Below are 19,355 nucleotides of genomic sequence, written 5' to 3'. Positions count from 1 at the left end.
GGAATCATATAGGTTTCACCAGACTCAATATTGAGTCAAGTTATTACGGCTTTGACAGATGATCTACTGCTTGTTATACCTTTTGTTAATAAACTTAGACTCAGTTATAGTGTTTGGGTGTAGGATATTGTTACCATTAGTGAATCAAGATTGTAGTATGTTTTGAGAAGCAGCTTCTGCACTTCAGATGAAAAGCGTCTAGAATTAGGATTAGTACCTTACCTTGTACCAGGATTCTAGTTTTGGATAGAATTCAGATAATGCTTTAGTAAATTCATAGATCATATAATACATTTCAACATACCATTGTTCCTTCCATTTTAGAAATCACAAAGACATCTCCAGCATACCAAATTTAACCCACTATATTCAAATCAACACAAAAAGAAACCGTAATTGCAATTCCATTAACCAGATTTACAAATACTAGTCAAACCCACCATATTTACAAAAAGACCCTAATTCCTAAGTAGTTCCATTACAATCAAACCCATTCACAAGATTCACATCAAAACATGACCCAAAAACCTAGTCTGTAATTCCCTCAAACTTCTGATAGATTAACTATTCATACCAGGAAAAACTAGACTGTTACCCCCCCCCCCTGCAAACACACACCTTAATTACAAACAAACTAAAACTGTTACCCCCTGCAAAACACCTTAAAACCATTAAACCTTAAAACTTTTAACACCTTAAAACTGTTAGCAGTTACCATCTGCATAACAGTATCAAAAAAAGCCCACCTGTTCCAAAAAAAGAAAAATATCTGAATAGCAACATAACCACAAGAAAACATCTGTCAGCAAGTTCAACAATATGAGGAAAATCAGCAATTAGCAAAATGATTAGAAAACACCTACAAGATTTCTTTGAATTTTCACGAAGAAGCTCTTAGCCCGATTTCACAAAATCGAAGCTTTCCCATCGAAATCTTGTTGATGTTCCAAGGATGATTATTCAGAATCATCACCGTTGTTCTCATTGTTCTGCTGACTGCTATCGTCGTCGTTGTCGATGCCCATCTCATGATCGCTGTAATCATTGCTATACTGACTGCCTATTTCAGTTGCACTTCCATAACCTTCATCACCTGCATCTTCACTTCCTTCATCATCTTCATTCTCTTCCTCCAAATCTCCAACCTCAACTGGTTCACCATTCTCATCAACACCATCAATTGTTTCTCCATCAGAATCAACATTCAATCTCTCATTCATGGTTCTTGCAAAAATCCTAGGGATTGTTTTTTCTGCTAAGAACCTTTCATACCATGCATCCTCAATCTTCTTTTCTCTCTTCCTCCTTTGTTTATCTGTCTCAGAATTTCTCTCATGATCATCATTTCTCTCATGATCATCACTTCTCTCAAAATCATTCTCTTTTTCTTCAGAATCACTTGCGGTTGCACTGCGGGTCTTTCTCCAAACAAATCTGCTCCTTCTCCCCTCATCTCTCTCCTCTCTTTCTATGGATTTCCTCACATCTCTTGCAATTCTCTTCATATTCCATTGTTCATACAGTGGAGCATTTTCCTGACGAATTTTTTCGAACTCAATCAGACGATTTCTCTCGTCAATCTCTTGCTGCACAAAATCCATCAAATTCTCCAATTCTCTAGTAGAGAGAGTCTTGGAAAATTTCTTGGCGAACTTAAAAGGTGTAGAAGGCTGATTATCTCTGTTAGCATTGTTTCCTCCTAGATCACCCATTATCTCTAATCTATGTTTTCTTTTCTTAATTTCCTTGCCTAATTTAGGATGATTTTGTTTGTTTTAGAAATTCTCTGTTTAATTTCCTTTTGTAGAGAAGATGACATTAATAGTCATTTAAGGCATTCAGTGGAACGTCTAGTCCCTTATCAATTCACGCCTATTCAAAGGCATGCGCAACAAGTCCTAAACCCATCATAATAACTCATGTACCCCAACATTGCTAATGGGAGTGTACCAAATTAGCGGGTGGTGGGTTCAAAAATCATAAGAGAAAACTGGTTTTGCCTTGGGGCTGGTACGCCCCCCACTAATTTGGTACACCCCCATTAGCCTAATTGCAGACTCTTCCGATGGTCAATATCTAATAAATCTGCCATTAAGGGGTTGATAGACAGTTCAACCAAGCACTAATTATCATTTTTGATTTTTTGGTAGATACTGCAGCGCCAGCACCTGTTGAGAGACATGATGTGTCGCTGGTGTACTGCATCTATAATGGCAATGTTCACACCTGAAATGGCTTAACATTGATGAGATTTGTTAGGTGTACAAAAAATGGTCAAACATAGTTAGGTGTACAAAAAATGGTCAAACATAAGGTCAAATACCAAATAAAATCAGCACAATGGTCAAACATGAGGTCAAATACCAAATAAAATCAGCACACTTGTGTATATTTGGCATAATTATTTGATTTGATAATTAGTTAACAGATGGGCCATATCTTGAACTGCAGCATGGTTTGGTTCAGGCATCATGCCATATCTCAATACCCTGGTCCCTGAGTCCTGACCAAAAACAAAATAGGTCAAGCAAAATCAAATTAGCACTGTGCCACATAATGCCTAAATTTTAAAGAAAAATAAAAAAGGTCTAAAGAGTTTCGAACCTCCAACCTCAAACTTAAAATAACTAAAGTGAACCACTGTGCCTCACTAACGTTTTTGAAATTTGATTTCCCTTCAAGATATTTTCTATTTTTGTTGTTGTTGTTGTTGTTGTTACCGCTTAACATGTAAACTGGAGTACTTATTATTGTACTAGCTAATTCCCTTGTTACTAGTGCCTTGGATATATAGTAGTATCGTTTCTTTACTACTTTAGTCAACTACATTGCACTATTTTACTCCCAATTCACATATTCTTAAAAGCAAACTAATAAATTATTACGGAGTAATATAGTACTAGCTAGTGCCTTGGAAGATCATAAATGCTTTTTTGTGCAATTTTTTTTTGATTAAAATCCCAATTCATATTCTTAGAAGCAATTCTAGCTAGCTCTTACAATTAAATTTGTATTAAAAGAATCGATCGGTATTTATTTTTAAAACACTGGACGATAATATAGGATTTTATCATGTTTATGCATTTATTCTGGACGAAACATGAAATATCAGTGATACATAAGTATCAATATCCGATAATATCGCATTATTGGTCGTATCAGACCGATCAGCCGATAATATTGGCAAGGATGTTTGGGGATCTTAGGTTGTCAGGTGTAACTAGTTTATTTGATTGGTCGGCATTATGAATTCACGAACGGCTATGATTGGCTTCGTCGACAAGACTCGATATCCAAGTTTTTTTTACCAATGTCACTCTTGGACATGGCTTCTTCAGCTAAACCATTTTTTATTTCGATGTCACGATCATAAATAGTATAGTTCATCCAAAATTAAGTTTCTGAGAGTATTTCCACCAAGATAAATTGATTGATGGTAATTTTCCATTTTTTCGGATGTCACTCTTGAACGAGCTTGTAAAATCTAAGTTTCATCCAAAATCTAAGTTTCTGGAGATCACCGAGATAAATTGAATTAATTTTCTATTTTTACTGATGTCATGGACGAGCTTATAAATCAATTTATATTTCGATGTCACAATCTTAGCAAGTATAATTTATCGCCCAAATCTAAGTTTACCGGGGAATATCTCCACCAAGATAAATTGATTGATGGTAATTTTCAATTTTTACCGATGTTACTCTTGGACAAGCTTATAAACCCCGGATTTTTATTTCGATGTCAAGATATCTTAGCAATTATATTTCATCCAAATCTAAGTTTCCGGAGATCACCGAGCTAAATTGATTTAATTTTCTATTTTTACCGATTTCACTCATGGACGAGCTTGTAAACCAATTTATATTTCGATGTCACGATCTATGGTAATTTTCAATTTTTACCGATGTCACTCTTGGACGAGCTTCTAAACCAATTTTTATTTATTTCGATGTCACGACCTTAGCAAGAATTTTTCGTCCAAATCTAAGTTTTCGGGAAGTATTTCCACCGAGACAAATTGCTTAATGTTAATTTTCCATTTTTACCGATGTCACTCTTGGACGAGCTTGTAAACCAATTTATATTTCTTCCAAATTAAATTCCTTGATGTTAATTTTCCACCCAATTTTTTTATTTTATATTATATTGTATTTATTTATTTTCCAAAGGTATACTTGTTCACTAGCCAAGTTATCATGCTTGTACGTGGCTAAGCTAGAGGTTGAATCGTAAAGTGAAAACGTGTGTCACGGTATAAAACACGAGCAAGGGAGACTAGGAGAATACTACTACTCGGCTTTTTCTTTTCCAAGTCTCTCTCTAAACTGAACCTAGGGTTTCAGTATCAAAAACTGAAAGTTTTAGTATCAAACCAGAGAAAATGACTTCTATCGTAGTAACTTCCTTCCGATTTCTTCTTCTTGATGATGAAGACAACGAGATTGTTGGTTATTTTGGTTGCAAGGTTGTTCCTTGTTTTGGAGATGAAGAGGATGATGATTATGATGTTGTTGACGATGAAGAAGAGGAGGACGATGAAGAGGATGATGAGTATGATTCTGAGGATGATGATGATTTAGATGATCCAGAACACTTCTTTTGGTTTGGGCCAGCGCTTGAGGATGAAGATGAAGACGATGTTGTTGATGATGATTGGCCATACAAAGATGTGGTTACGATTGTCGACAGCAGCAGTGAAGAAGAAGGGGATTCTAAATGACTAGTCCTCTGTTTTCATGGTTCTGCTATGCAAGAATAGTATTGAATCACATCTCGATCCATCATCTTTTGTTTAGTGATGTCTTTTTTTTTGTGTGTGTGTGTTATTAGTATATCTTATGTTTTTTTCTAGATGTTTAATTAGTCTGTTTGTAAAGCTGCTTGTAAGTTTACTTTTTGTGAATGTTTAATATTTAAGGATGCAATATTTTGTTTAGATTCCAAGTGCATATGTTGTTTAATTTGTTCATCTGTTGGAGTATCTATCTCTTGATGAAACAGAATGAACTAGTAATGTGTTTAAAAGGGCTTGGCTTAGAGATTTGGATCTGAAGAGTTAGGGTTAACCATGATTTTGTTGTGGCTTTGCTGTTAAAGTGATAGGATCATGAATATGATAGGGACTATATACTGAGTCTTGTATTAGAGTTGAAAAACATAGCCAAATTTTTCATAAATTGTAATGCCAAATCTGACAAACTTAACCAAAAAAAAAATCAGAATTGAGAGCACAATTGAACAGTAGGCCTTTGACTGCTACATAATTTTGCTTACACAGTTAACAAAATTAGCATACTAAAAATAATGTAAAAAACTTGAATTTAGTCTATGTCGAGTGCTCAGCCATAAATTTGCTGGTCTTGGTGGCTTCCCATGTTCTTATTCATTATAATCATTATCCAAATGTTCACCATAGCTTTTCTCAAATGCATCACAAGAACCAAAACCCTTAGGAGGAGGATCATCTTCGACATGAATCATTTTCTTAATATGAACTAATTCCCATTCTTCATCGGCATACTCTTCTAGTATATCACCAATGCTTTCCACAAAGTCATCCCATGAATAAAATCCCTTCGGAGGAGGAGGATCATTATTAACAAGACCATTGGCAGGAACAACACATTTCTCATTAGAACTCATCCTCTCAATTCCTTCGTTCTTTTACTTATGAACGAGGTATCTAGGATCCAAATCTAGCTAAATATATTATTTTTTCCTATAAATATCTAGTATGCAAATCTAAATATAGTGGGTGGGTTATGTTTACCATGAATATAACAAACGAAAATCAAGGTGATATATGGAAAGTGCGATTTTGCGGATTTTGCGAGACCCAACAGAAAAATATTGCATTCGAATTCTAGGATTAGACTATTGATCATCAATTCTAATTAGACGTCTATATTCTTGCTGAAACCCTAAAGAAATCTCTAAATATCCTGACACGTTAAGCATTCATGTCAATGAGATAGTACACTTGTTAAAATTAAAAGTTTACCTTCCTTATTTAACAAAATAGTCCTTCCTTATTGAATTTCAGACGCAATTTTTCCTACTACATTATTACTACTATCATAATTGATTTTTTGTATAATTCATAGACCAACACTTATTGATCATGCACGGTTTACCAGGGTTTACATGCATTATGTGACGCTGGTGTATTGCCATATCTTGATTTGTCAAAATACATTATTATTATCCTCTCCTGATCCGTCCCATCTCATAATTGCACACAGCGTTATCTTTAAGAGTAAAACGAGGCGGTAGCCTAATTTGAAGGCCATAACTGTAGCATTATGGTTCGCCAGGGTTGGCATGTTTGGCTCATGTATCAAGCCATATAAGTACCTGACCAAGTGACCAACAATAAGATCTAATTAATAATAAAATAAAATAATAATATTTTACATCGACGAAATTAGGGATGGTCATGGGGTTGGTATGGGGCGGGTAGTGTCAATCCCGGTCACTGCCCCGTTCGTTAAAAAAATACCCATCCCCGCCCCGTTACCCATATGAATTGGGGCGGGGCAGGTATGGGGAATACCCATATGGGGCGGGTTTCCCATGGGTTACCCGTAACACTGAGTTAATACATAAATTTGATTATAATCAAAACTTAAATATGATTCAAACAAAAATATAACGTAAGAACGACGCATTCTGGAATCTTAAATTCAGTAATTTATCTTAAAGTGAACAAAAGAATCTGTTAATGACTTATTAGTTTTTCTGTTTTTTCCTGTCCCGTTCTATCTTCGTCCACGTTAACCATTTCATTATCTGCTTCATTTTCCTATTTTAACTTTTAGAGAATGTGTTTGATCACAAACAAAAAGAACGAAAATGATGAATGTACAAGAACGATCGAGAATATGATAAATGAAAGAAAGCTCGACTAAGTGGTGGAAGTATAAAAATTATAAACATTGTTGCATAAAAGTCTAAACCCCTAACTTGTGAAAGATATGGGGCGGGTATGGGGCGGGGACCTTGAATCCCATCCCCACCCCATCCCCGTAGCTTAGTTTTCGGGTATTATCCATACCCGATCCCATCTCCATTTGTGCGGGTAAAACCCTACCCGAACGGGACGGGTACCCACGGGGATGGGTTTGGGTGGGGCAAATGGCCATCCCTAGACGAAATAGGCAAACGCGCAACAAGATGCGCCGCGAGCCCTTTTTGAATTGCAACCTAACCTATGGAAAACAAACTCCCTCGAACCAGGAGTCATGACATTACCGTGCATGACTTTCTGGACTCTTCTGAGAAGTCCAACCGCCTCCGGAGCTAAAAAACCAAAAGTATCAAAAGCAAAAGGAATAAAGGTATGCCCATTATCAAGACACGCTTTCTCATGTTTCGCTATCTTACCTGAGGCAGCCCTCAACGCCGCTTGCCCGACTATAAACATACCATGTCCAATTCCTACTAATGGAGAAACCCCAGTAAGATTAACACATGCATGTTTTCCGTTAGCCCAACCAAAAATTAAAACATCTTCTGGTCTGAGCGTCGATTTCCCTTCGAGTTGATCAGTCAAAAAATTGACAGCCGCTTCTTTCTTTGCAGAAATACCGGCTCTCCATAGTATATCATATAAAATGTCCTCACATGATCATGTCTATGTTTAAAACCAGGGTATACCTTACAATGAACTGCATGTTCCCCATAATTGGAATAGCAAGTAAGAAATCGTGAACATGCCCGGGTTGCAGACAACCCGTAAACCCTATCCATGTCTTTAACTGCTTTACCATCAATTATATAAAAAAATGGTCAAACATAAGGTCCCTGCACAAATTGTGTATATTTATTTTTTTAATTTTAATTAGTTAACAAGGGCCATATCTTGAACTGTAGCTAGAATGGGCAACTACCAACACTATGTCAACAGCGCCTGAGACATAGTCTATTCTTTCTCCCAAACGATCAGCAACAGAAATCTCTCTCAAATCCTTTCTTTTTCTTCGAAATCGAAATCCAGTTTCATCTTCATCAATTTCACACCCTAAAATCTCCATCAATATTTACTCAATTTCGACTTAGATTATAGAGTTTGGATTTGGTTGATTGAATATTCAATCTTCTCTAACCTGTAACCCTAAATTCAAAGTTGGGTGAATTGAACGAACCACCACCACCATCACCAAGTTCGTCCTCTGCTTTCTAATCGAAGACTGAGCGAATTCATTGAATTAATTCCACGATGATTATCTTCATGTAATATTCATTTGGGGTTTCTTGGAGATTCATCTGCAGAAAACTTCATCAACAACAATGAGTCAATTGATTCTTCTGTGAAAGATCGATTCAGGCCTAGATTTAAGTTTAATCGATCTCTTATAAAAGTATTGCTAGTGATTCATAATTTTGGAAATGCAAATCTTGGTCATCTTCATCTAAGGTATTTCTCATTCATTCATTTGGGGGTTTAATGATTTTTCAAATTGGAGGTTACACACTACTGATTTTGAATGGTACAATTTCTGATGGTGATTATGAACATCTATATCTTTCAGATTTTAGGTGTATTATGTTTGCTTTGAATTGTATCCTGTTTTGAGAATGTTTTGGTGATTGTGGACATCTCTATCTTTCAGATTTTATGTTTATTATGTTGCTGTGAATTGTATCCTGTTTTGAGAATGTATTGTGATTATGAACATCTCAATTGCATGATTTATGCCTCCACCAAGTAGTTTTATATGTCAGTTGACAAATGATCTTAAACTAAGACATAATATTTGGTTATATGATGCCATCATTGGTGAATAAAGCTTGTATTCTGTTTTGAGAAGCAGCATCTCAGGAGTCACTGTGATTTGTATTTCACTGTCAGATTGTAGAATTAAATTAGGTGTGCATAAGGATCCACCAAGTAGTGCTCATGTCAATTATGTGCAAGTCGAATACGACGCAACCAACGCAAGACAATTATTGTTAGTCACTGTGATTTGATCTTTATATCTAAACATCAAACATATATGGATGTTCGTAATTTGTCCCTTTGCCAGATTGTAGATTAAGACTAGGTGTGTATATGCCTCTCTATCAAGTGAATTATAATGGATAGAAAAACACTAAAGCGACTTGTTGTCAATATGCATTTGTTTTCGATACATCTTACTATCTTAGTCTTGTACATGATCCAGTTCTTTGATTGTAGTTTTAGTTTCTAGAATACACCCTGCATCTCCAACATTATCGACGCACAATCATTGGACAATATAAATAAGCCGACTTCATCATATTGTATTTAAAAAAGTTACAACCGTTCTGTTCATTCAGTGTTGAGCAACATTTACATGTTCATAAACTTAAACATACCCATTTACAAGTATTTCACCATCTTACCCACAAAAACTCTAAATATCAAAAAGAAAAAGAAAAAAGAAAAATAAAAATAACATTCCCCTGCACTTTTAGTCTCCATTGCCAGAACCAAAAAAGAAAACATGATTCAATGACTTACCATTTGCTTTAGACCCCTCTCCATTCGAATTCTTCTCTGTACTTTGATAATAGCTATTTCTTAACATTATGTCATCATTTCCGTTCGAGCACTTACTCAAAAATCCACCATCTCTCTACAGAAGAATTCAAATGTCGATAAGGCTTACTCATTGTCATACCCATCACTCGGAATCAGAATCATCAGATTCATCGTTCTCCTCATCAGACGCCTCTTCCTCATCATCAGACCCCTCTTCTTCCTCGCCAGGCCCCTCTTTCTCCTCATCAAACCACTCTTCCTCCTCGTCTTCATCTGCATCGTCCGCTTCGGAATCGGTCTTTTGGGCCAACACTGCATCATTAATCCCAAATCTTTCATCTTGGCGAAAATCCTCAATAATCACTCTTAGAGCAGATTATGTATCACTTTGATACCCAAAAAAAAACAGCAGGCTCTTCATCTTCGGAAGCATCATTGTCATTTTCTTTCTTCATTACTGCCCTTTCAGCCAACCTCATATTTTTTAGCATGCACTTCCCAGAACTTCTCCTCCTCTTCTTCATCTTTGAAAATATCAAAACGACGCTTGTTTTGCAAAATCTGTACCGGTTTCTCTTTTTCAACTGGTTTCTCTTCTGCTTTGATTACATCCACTGCAGCATGCATCTCTTCCCAAAGTGTAGGGACTTCAATATCATATAACAAGTCATTTACTCTCTTGTTTACCTTCTCCAGATCATCCTTGTTCATCTGCCCAATCATCTGCATAGTGGCTGATAGCCTTTCACATCTTTCTTTCTCTTCTAACTCTTTGAATAGTTGCTCTTCAGTCATGGGGGATTTGCCCTTTGGTCTGTGTTGATCATCATCACCAGCCATTTTGATTGATTTGATTTGATTTGATTGAAAAAAATCATAGAACAGTAATCTCCCTCTACAAATTATCTCTCTGAATTTTTTTGCTCTCTGACCCTTTGGTTTCCCTGTTTATTCTCTCTTTGGAATAAACTATATTCTTGTAGGGTCATGACAATTCCCAAGAGAAAGCTTTAATCGAACACGTACCTTAGTCTAATTGGCACCTATTCTAACCCACAATGTCATAATGACGTGATAAACCTAGGTAAAATGGCATTTTGGTTAATCAAAGTAGAATTTTTTTTTTATTTCCTTCTCTTACTTGCGCGGGAGAAAGACTGGAAGAGGCGAAATAGAGAAACCCTAGGTAAGTGATTCTTTCCTTCTCTTATCATATTAAATTCAAACTTACTTGTTTAATTTCATGAATGGGGGATGTTTTTATTTTATTAATTTGAAATTACTATTGCTAGGGTTTCAGGTATATACCTTTCCCAAATCTAAAATCGTTTTCTACTATATTATGTAAACCTAATTCCCACTAAAACTTTTACCCTCTTTGGAACTGCCACTAAGGGAGTATCTGGTGGGTCACCAAACTTTGATGTTTATCTTTGGGGTCTAATTAACTCTTTATGTTTTATGCATACTAGGAGATGGCAACACCAGTTGGGAGGCTTCATTGCAACCTGCTAAAAATGGTCTTCCTGCTAGAACAGTCCTTCATATAATAGCGTGTCAAAAAAAAGAAAATTTTGGCCATATTACGTTTCCAAAGTAATATTAACAATAATTAAAGCAAATTCTAATTAACCACTAAACTCAAAATGGATATTAAGAGAAGTAATAAGGGAGAAGGGAGAATTTCTTATTCACTTAAGAAATTGGGATACAAAATACAATAGCCTAAGGGAGCTATTTATACAAGTCTTAAGGTGTTAGCTTGTATACACCACCTAGTATTACATGTCACACTACATGTAGGATGTTATGTAGCAATAACACCTCTACATATCTAAATCTGAATGATCGCCCAGCCATGTCTACAAATCAGGAATCCATGGGTAGACCAGAGGAAAAGAAGGCTAAGATGAATATGCAAGAAAACCAGGTATTGATTTTTGATAATCATGGAAGAATTGTTGGGTTCAAGGTGTTGAAAGTGAATTTCATAGTTGTAATTGGCTTTATTAGTAACTGTGATGGTGTTATTGATTGGGATTCCCCCATTTCTCCAATTTGACAAGTAGTAGAGATAAGTAGTAGCAGCAGTGAGGAACCAAAGCCAAACATGCAAGTTGGTACTGGAGGTGTTGGAGAAGTCAAAGAGGATAGGGTTGTTATGCATGATAGTGCCATTGTTTATGCGTTGGATCCTCAACTTCCTCAAATCCAAGGGGCTGATGAAGGGTGAGTGGTGTATGTCGTCATCCTGACAAAGGCCGGTTTGTGATTAATGAAGGTGTGGTGCTTGTAGGGGAGCAGCAGGTGGTTTATGGTGGTACTAGACATGGGTTCTATTCTGCACCAGTTCCAGTTGCATGCAAAGCTAAGATTCGGGAGAATGACACTCATGGTCTCCCCAATGATGTGGTAGTATTCCCCAATATCTTCATGCTGGCACCAGTGATACGACAGTTGGCAGAGGATGCTTATGATATTGCAATCTTCGGACCAGGGGAGATAACTGATTCTAATGAGATTCCTGAGGATGTAGTAGTTCCTATGCCTCCTCCTAGGGGAAACTATTTTGTGCCTAGGAGGAGGGCTGCACCAGAAAGGAGTGGAGCTAACAAGAAGGTTGTTGGAAGTGGTGTGGGGACCTCTGGGGTTGCACCAGGAGCTTGACCAGTATTCAACCATCCCCTTCCATATGGTAAAGTAAGTATTCCTGTAAATGTTTTTTGGCTGAATATTGCATATGTTTCTCATGGATAAACAGTTAATGCTAGTGGTGCTGATTTTGGATTTGATAGTGTTGGTTTTAAAGACAATGATGTTCAATTGAATGTATATGTGGTTCTGGGTTATTGTATTATGCTTGGTTGAGTGGCTGTTGTATTTAATTTTGGTTTTGAGCTTGATATGGTGACTATAGTAAATAACAGGGGGAATTTGAAAGGGGGTTATGCCCAAAAGTGTTTTCTACAGAAAGTTATTTACTAAAAATGTCTATTTTTTAAAAATTCCGAAAAAGGTATAATGTGTACACATTATAGGTGTGGATTCTCGATACTGTGTACACAATATCAAGCAATGGGTACATATTCAAACATTTTTGGTAATGTATAACATTTTTGGGAATAACTAAAGAAAACTAGACACCTTTGGAAATTTTCTCGTTATCATGAAGGTTTGAAATTGTTTTATGGGGTTAATAGTTTTATCTGGGCATTCATATGAACTACTCCAACTGGTAGCATATGCAACTTTGAAGTTATAGAGATAGAATAACATATTAGTACAGGAATGCTTGAGAGAGCAATGAAAAATCTTACCAGAAATGCAGTGTGGTAGCTGAGAGGAAATTTTGATAGCACACATAGTCCAGGAGTAGGATCTTTTAGAAACCAAATTGTAGACTCCCAAGTTATTTATAACATTCCAATGCAACGGATTACCAAAGAAATTTTGATTATAGGTGTTTAGAAGATTTGCAGAAATAGTTTTGGAGAACCCAATAACTTGCAGAACATGCAAGTCAGAATCTATTCCAGAGAAAGCTAGGGAATTAGTCTTGAGGGTTTTGGGTGTACTTTTTGGCCACACTTTCAACTTGGCGTGTTTATTTAAATGTTGAGTAGTTCAACCAATCTAGTATTTTCAAAACACTAATCAAAAAAATCTAAAGATGGGCAGCTTGGTGGATTCGTACGTTATCTAAATCCTTCGAGGTCATGCGTTCGAATATGGGCAAAAGATTTTTATTAATTTTTTCAAAACGAACTTTTTAGCCACGCTATAAAACCGGTGTGTCCATAGAACACACACTATGGACACACATATACTAGCGTGTCCAAAGAAGAACTTTTTGTCCACACTTTCAACTTGGCGTGTTTATTTAAATGTTGAGTAGTTCAACCAATCTATTATTTTCAAAACACTAATCATAAACATCTAAAGATGGCCAGCTTGGTGGATTGGTACGTTATCTAAATCTTCGAGGTCATGCGTTCGAATATGGGCGAAAGATTTTTATTAATTTTTTTCAAAACGAACTTTTTAGTCACCTTATAAAACCGGTGTGTCTTTAGAACGCACACTATGGACACACATATACTAGCGTGTCCAAGGAAGAACTTTTTGGCCACACTTTCAACTTGGCGTGTCTATATATCCTACACTATGGACACGATATACTGGCGTGTCTATAAATCGTACACTATGGACACACATATACCGGCGTGTCCAAAGAAGAACTTTTTGGCCACACTTTGAATTTGGCGTGTCAATCAATCGTACACTATGGACACGCATATACTGGCGTGTCTAATGAACCAACTTTAAAACCACACCTTAAATGGCGTGACTAACCTTTTGGACACGCCACAACTCCCTAATGTGGCCATAAACTGGTCTATAAACACGCCCAATACCTAATGTGGCCATAGACTGGTCTACAAAGATGCCCAATCAAAAATTTGAAGTTAACGTGACTAAACGGTTGAAATTTTGACACTCTAGTAGCCCTGGCGTGGCTGAAAGCACTTATATGAACACGCCCATTGAACATTGTGTGTCTATAGGGTAGAAGTATACCCTATAGACACGCCAAAACCAAAAAGGCGTGACAGGCAAATTTATATTTGGCGTGGCTAAAGGCCATTTCTGTACTAGTGTTGATTGAATATATGCAGGTTATTGTGTTGTTGAAACTTGGAATCAAGCGTATGTAAAATGAATTCTTTTGCAATTTGTTTATACATATGTAATAAGAGTTTTGTCACTAAAATTGATAAAGGGGGAGATTATTAGAGCATAGCTCGGTTGAACTCACCAAGCGTTAGTATGTCAAGTTTGGTTGTCATATTTTAGTGTATCAAAACTCATTTAAAGTCGCTTGATAAATACTAGAGTCAACTTCGTTTAGGTTAGACTAGAAAGTCTAGGAATGTTGAGACATACAAGTATTACTCCGAAGACATGAAGAAAATGAAGAAGTAGCGAACTACAACGATGACATCATCCTTCCACTTGAGGTTAGTAATATTGACTTGAACTGTTTCATTCCTAACTATCTTTCAAGTCGTGCTATACTGAAAAGATAACTGCGAAGATGTACATACTGTATAATACTCTAGTGATGTGACATGGTCATAGTATTAGGAATTAGACTACGAAGTATAACGCTTATCTTTTGAAATTCGTAGATACGACATCAACATAATCTTGTATATACTGTTATGATTATGTGAATGGGTTATGGTGAAGATTTCATCCTAGGAAACAATGTTTTACATTCGTTTAAAGGAGGTACATTCATGAACTCGTTTCATTAATTGAAAGGGAAATCATTAGGCTTATTGGTACGACTATTCATAGCAAATCTTTGGATGACCAATATGTGTGAGATAGTAGAACCGATCGTAACTATGTTATGTATCTTGGTATAACTAATCACAATACATGACTTATGATTTGGTATGACTGGTTTTTATCAATTAGTGTAACTGATCCTAAGTAATCACCATGAGATGGTATGATCGATATTTGTAATTGGTGTGACCGATCCTAGTAATTGGTGTAACCGATCCTAGTAATTGGTGTGAATGATCACAGAGTGTTGTGTAATCGATCCTTGTAATTGGTAACTGGTCCTGGTAACTGGTGTGACCGATCACAAGCAATACCATGGAAATATGGAACCGATCCTGGTAACTGATGTAACCGCTCCTAGTAACTTATGTGTCTGATCAAAAGTATTTCCATATTAAGGTATAACCGATCATAGTGGTTGGTAGAACCGATTGAACCCATGTATGTGATTTGGTATTTGATCAATAACATGGTTATCTTGGAATACAAGTCAACCAATTCTAAACTTGTTTGGAAGTGTGATATAACCGATTCCAAGAATGTAAATCCATGTAAACATAAATAAGGATTTTATAGTGAAGAGATGTCAATATACTTTGAACACGTACAATAACTCTTATCATTTATTGTTCAAAGATATTCCTTAGTACTCAAGGAGATCCTGTGCCGAAATAAATTGTGAATCTTTCAATTAAGGTTTTTGGTTTTATATGCTTTTGAAAATGCGGGGGTCTAACAACCACACCCAACAATTTGTTTGGAAATCTGAGAGGACTTACTCCAATACACTTTCTAGAGAATTAACTAGACAGTCAGACTCAATCTAGAGTAAAGTATATCAAAGAGTTTAATATCTCTAACTCTTAATTCAATCCGCAATCAACAAATAGAAATTTGCGGGCCCGATTGAATATAAGAGGAGTTACTTGAACGGTACCAAAGACCAATGCTCAAGCGTCAATCAATGTAAATCAACAACCAAAGGTTGGATATTCTAATTGATTGATCTTAATGCACAACCTGTGATATTTCAATTATATAACAAAATATAATGCGGAAAAGAAATAACACAGATACACAAATTTTGTTAACGAGGAAACCGCAAATGCAGAAAAACCCCGGGACCTAGTCCACACTGATTCAAGGTACAGTTGTGTTCCTTACGTCTCTGATCCCAGCAGGATACTCCGCACTTGATTCCCTTAGTTGATCTCACCCACAACCAAGAGTTGCTACGACCCAAAGTCGAAGACTTGATAAACAAATCTGTCTCACACAGAAAAGTCTATAGATTGAATAAATCTGTATCCCACAGAAATACCCAAGAGTTTTTTTTCCGTCTTTTGATAAATCAAGGTGAACATGAACCAATTGATAAACCCGACTTATATTCCCGAAGAACATCCTAGTATTATCAATCACCTCACAATAATCTTAATCGACTAGCGACACAAGATATTGTGGAATCACAAACGATGAGACGAAGATGTTTGTGATTACTTTTATCTTGCCTATCAGAGAAAATAATATCGAGTCAATTATTTCAATAGTACTCAATATGATAGAATCGGGCAAGATCAGAACACGCAAATACAAAGAAAACAGTTGGGTCTGGCTTCACAATCCCAATGAAGGCTTTGAAGTCGTTAACCTATAGGGTCTCGATAGAAACCTAAGGTTAAAGGAGAATCGACTCTAGTTATGCAACTAGTAACACACATGAGGAGTGGGAATTAGGTTTCCCAGTTGTTAGAGTTCTCCTTTATATAGTTTTCAAATCAGGGTATGCAATCCAAGTTACCTTGGTAACAAGTCATTCAATATTTTCACCATTAGATGAAAAACCTGACTCAACCAAGCTAATATCTTTCAACCGTTGGATCGAACTTATCTTGTTATACACAAATGAAATGTACCCTCATTTAGGTTTATGTAACCGTACCTAAATGTGTACACCATGTTGGTTCACAAATAGTTAACCGAGGTTAGCCATATGATTACTCTCATATCAACCTTATTCATCTTAACCATAACTAGTTCAAATGACTCAAATGAAACTAGTTAAAGAGTTGTTCAATTGTTATATTCTCATAGAATTATAAAAAAACACAATTGAAGCAAAATCGGTTTGATTCAGTCGGATCAATCATCAACATTATAGCCACGGTTTGCAAATATTTCATTCCTTATTATATAAATGTTTATGTTCATGTTTAAAATCGATTTTAGAACTTTAACCTTCAAGTATGCAAAATGGTACGCATACTTGAAATACCCAGACTAAGATTGAGTTCCACCAGTATGCAGACGGGTATGCGAACTTCAAATCCCAGCAGAAATTCTCGGACATGAACCTGTACGCCAGTACGCAAACGGGTACGCATACTTAGGTTCCCGGATTTCTCAAACCAACAGGTACGCAAACGGGTGCGCATACTATGGTTCCCGGACATGGATTACATATGTGCAAGAGTGCAAAACATGACATATCCAATAATGGTTAAGTGTTCTAAACTCTTATTTCAATAGTTGAAACTTTCTTAGAGGATGACAATAGCGGTTTTCACATATTATTAGCATCAAAACAATTTTTAAGTTATTGAAATAATCATTACGAAATATTCCAAGGCAACACCAAATGATTGTATTACACAAACCCTGTAAGATGTTACTCGGCAATTTTCACATGATATAAGATGAACTTGGTCAACGCAAAAGCTTGCCAACACATATTTCGAGAAATATGTAAGCGAGATAAACTTAGCTCGAAATCTCAAATGTGTATATAGAAAACTATATCGTAATACGACTTATGTCTCAATATAGGAGATAGAGTAGAAATAGACTTTCCAAGTAATAGATGAGTTTAAGTCTCCACATACCCTTTGTCGATGAAGTTCCACAAGCTCCCCTTAGTAGTTCTTCATCTTCAAATGATGAACGCCGTGAAAACTAAGCTCAACTAACAATCTATGTCCTAGTCCGAGACATCTATAAATAGGATAGAAAACAAGACTTATAGTTTTGATCACTAACATTGACAAACATGCTTGAGATAGCAACGCATGCGAGTTCGACCGAGCAGTACTCTAACAATCTCCCCCTTTGTCAATTTTAGTGACAAAACTATCAATACATATGGATTACAAAATAAATAAAAATTTGTAGCTTCTCATCCAAATGCTTGATCTCCTTGGCATCTTCAACACGACTCGAAAACTTCGTCACTTCCAAGTACTCCATGATTCTAAACGTGTTCAACTCAACATCATAGTTGTTGAAGATCCGTAGCGATAACAATGAGAAAACAAATGCTCTCGATCATTGTTATACATTGTCATATTATTATTACACAACATCAAAGTTCAATTGTATCACAACTTTGACAACAATACTATGGTGATATGTATTACTCCCCCTTAGTCAATACTTCATCTCAACATGAAAACCACCCTCCCTTACATAATGATCCGTAAACCATATGTATTTGTAGTATGAAATCACACATTAATTCTCCCCCTTTTTGTCAATATAAATTGGCAAAGGTATGAAAACTAGTGGGATCCTCATGAAATTTTCATAGAGATACTTCATGACCAAAATAGAATAGTATACCAACTTATTTAGATGCAATCATAAAGCCGAAGCTAAATGCATTCATCAAGGAGTTTATAAAGATACAAGATAACCCCTATAATATTCCACAACCGCACTCCCCACAAAGATTTGGCAATTAAGCACAATTTCAATTAAGAACTCTTTCCCATAAAATGTCATTCCCGAAAGAACAACAAAGGAGACCTTGCTTTTACAAGAAAAGAAGGATTTCTTTGGATAAAACCAAATCACATGAAAACATGAATTTGTGTCCAAAAATCTCAATTGAATTAACCACAAAAAATGATCAACTCAATTGGTCATGCTCGACATAAGAGAACTTACGGAGCAACACAGTATGTGCACAAAAATGTGGATCGGAGATCGACCAATACTGCGGAATACACAAGGATTCATTCTATTTTCCATCAATATTTGCACAATGGCATACAATAGACATAATCCTTGTAAACAAAAGTTTTATCCTTTCTTCCGTCAAATAATGACATAAAAGGCTTTAACTTTTGTTTGTCAAAAGTTCATTCTATCTTTTATCAATACTTTCATACCGACATAATAGAAATAACTTTTGAACAAGTATGGGACTGTCACAGGTTCACGGACGTAAACAACATATCATAACAATTTGCAATATATAAAATCATAAAGATTAAAATTGCAAAAATCATCTTCCAAAATCTTAGAATTTAAATAAATAAATCTACAAACATGAAGATGAAAACGTTGGACATAGCTATGTGTACTCAAAATAATGGCTATTCCAAACCCTAGTTATTCTTCTAAAAACACAAGAAATAAATTCTCATAAGAAGATTTACTAGACAATAAAAACTCAAAGAAAACTCTAAAACTGAATAGCAATCACAAGCGATAGTA

The sequence above is a fragment of the Papaver somniferum genome, chromosome 3 (assembly GCF_003573695.1).
Source record: "Papaver somniferum cultivar HN1 chromosome 3, ASM357369v1, whole genome shotgun sequence".
In the NCBI taxonomy this organism is placed as follows: domain Eukaryota; kingdom Viridiplantae; phylum Streptophyta; class Magnoliopsida; order Ranunculales; family Papaveraceae; genus Papaver; species Papaver somniferum.
Note: the sequence above shows the minus strand (reverse complement) of the source record.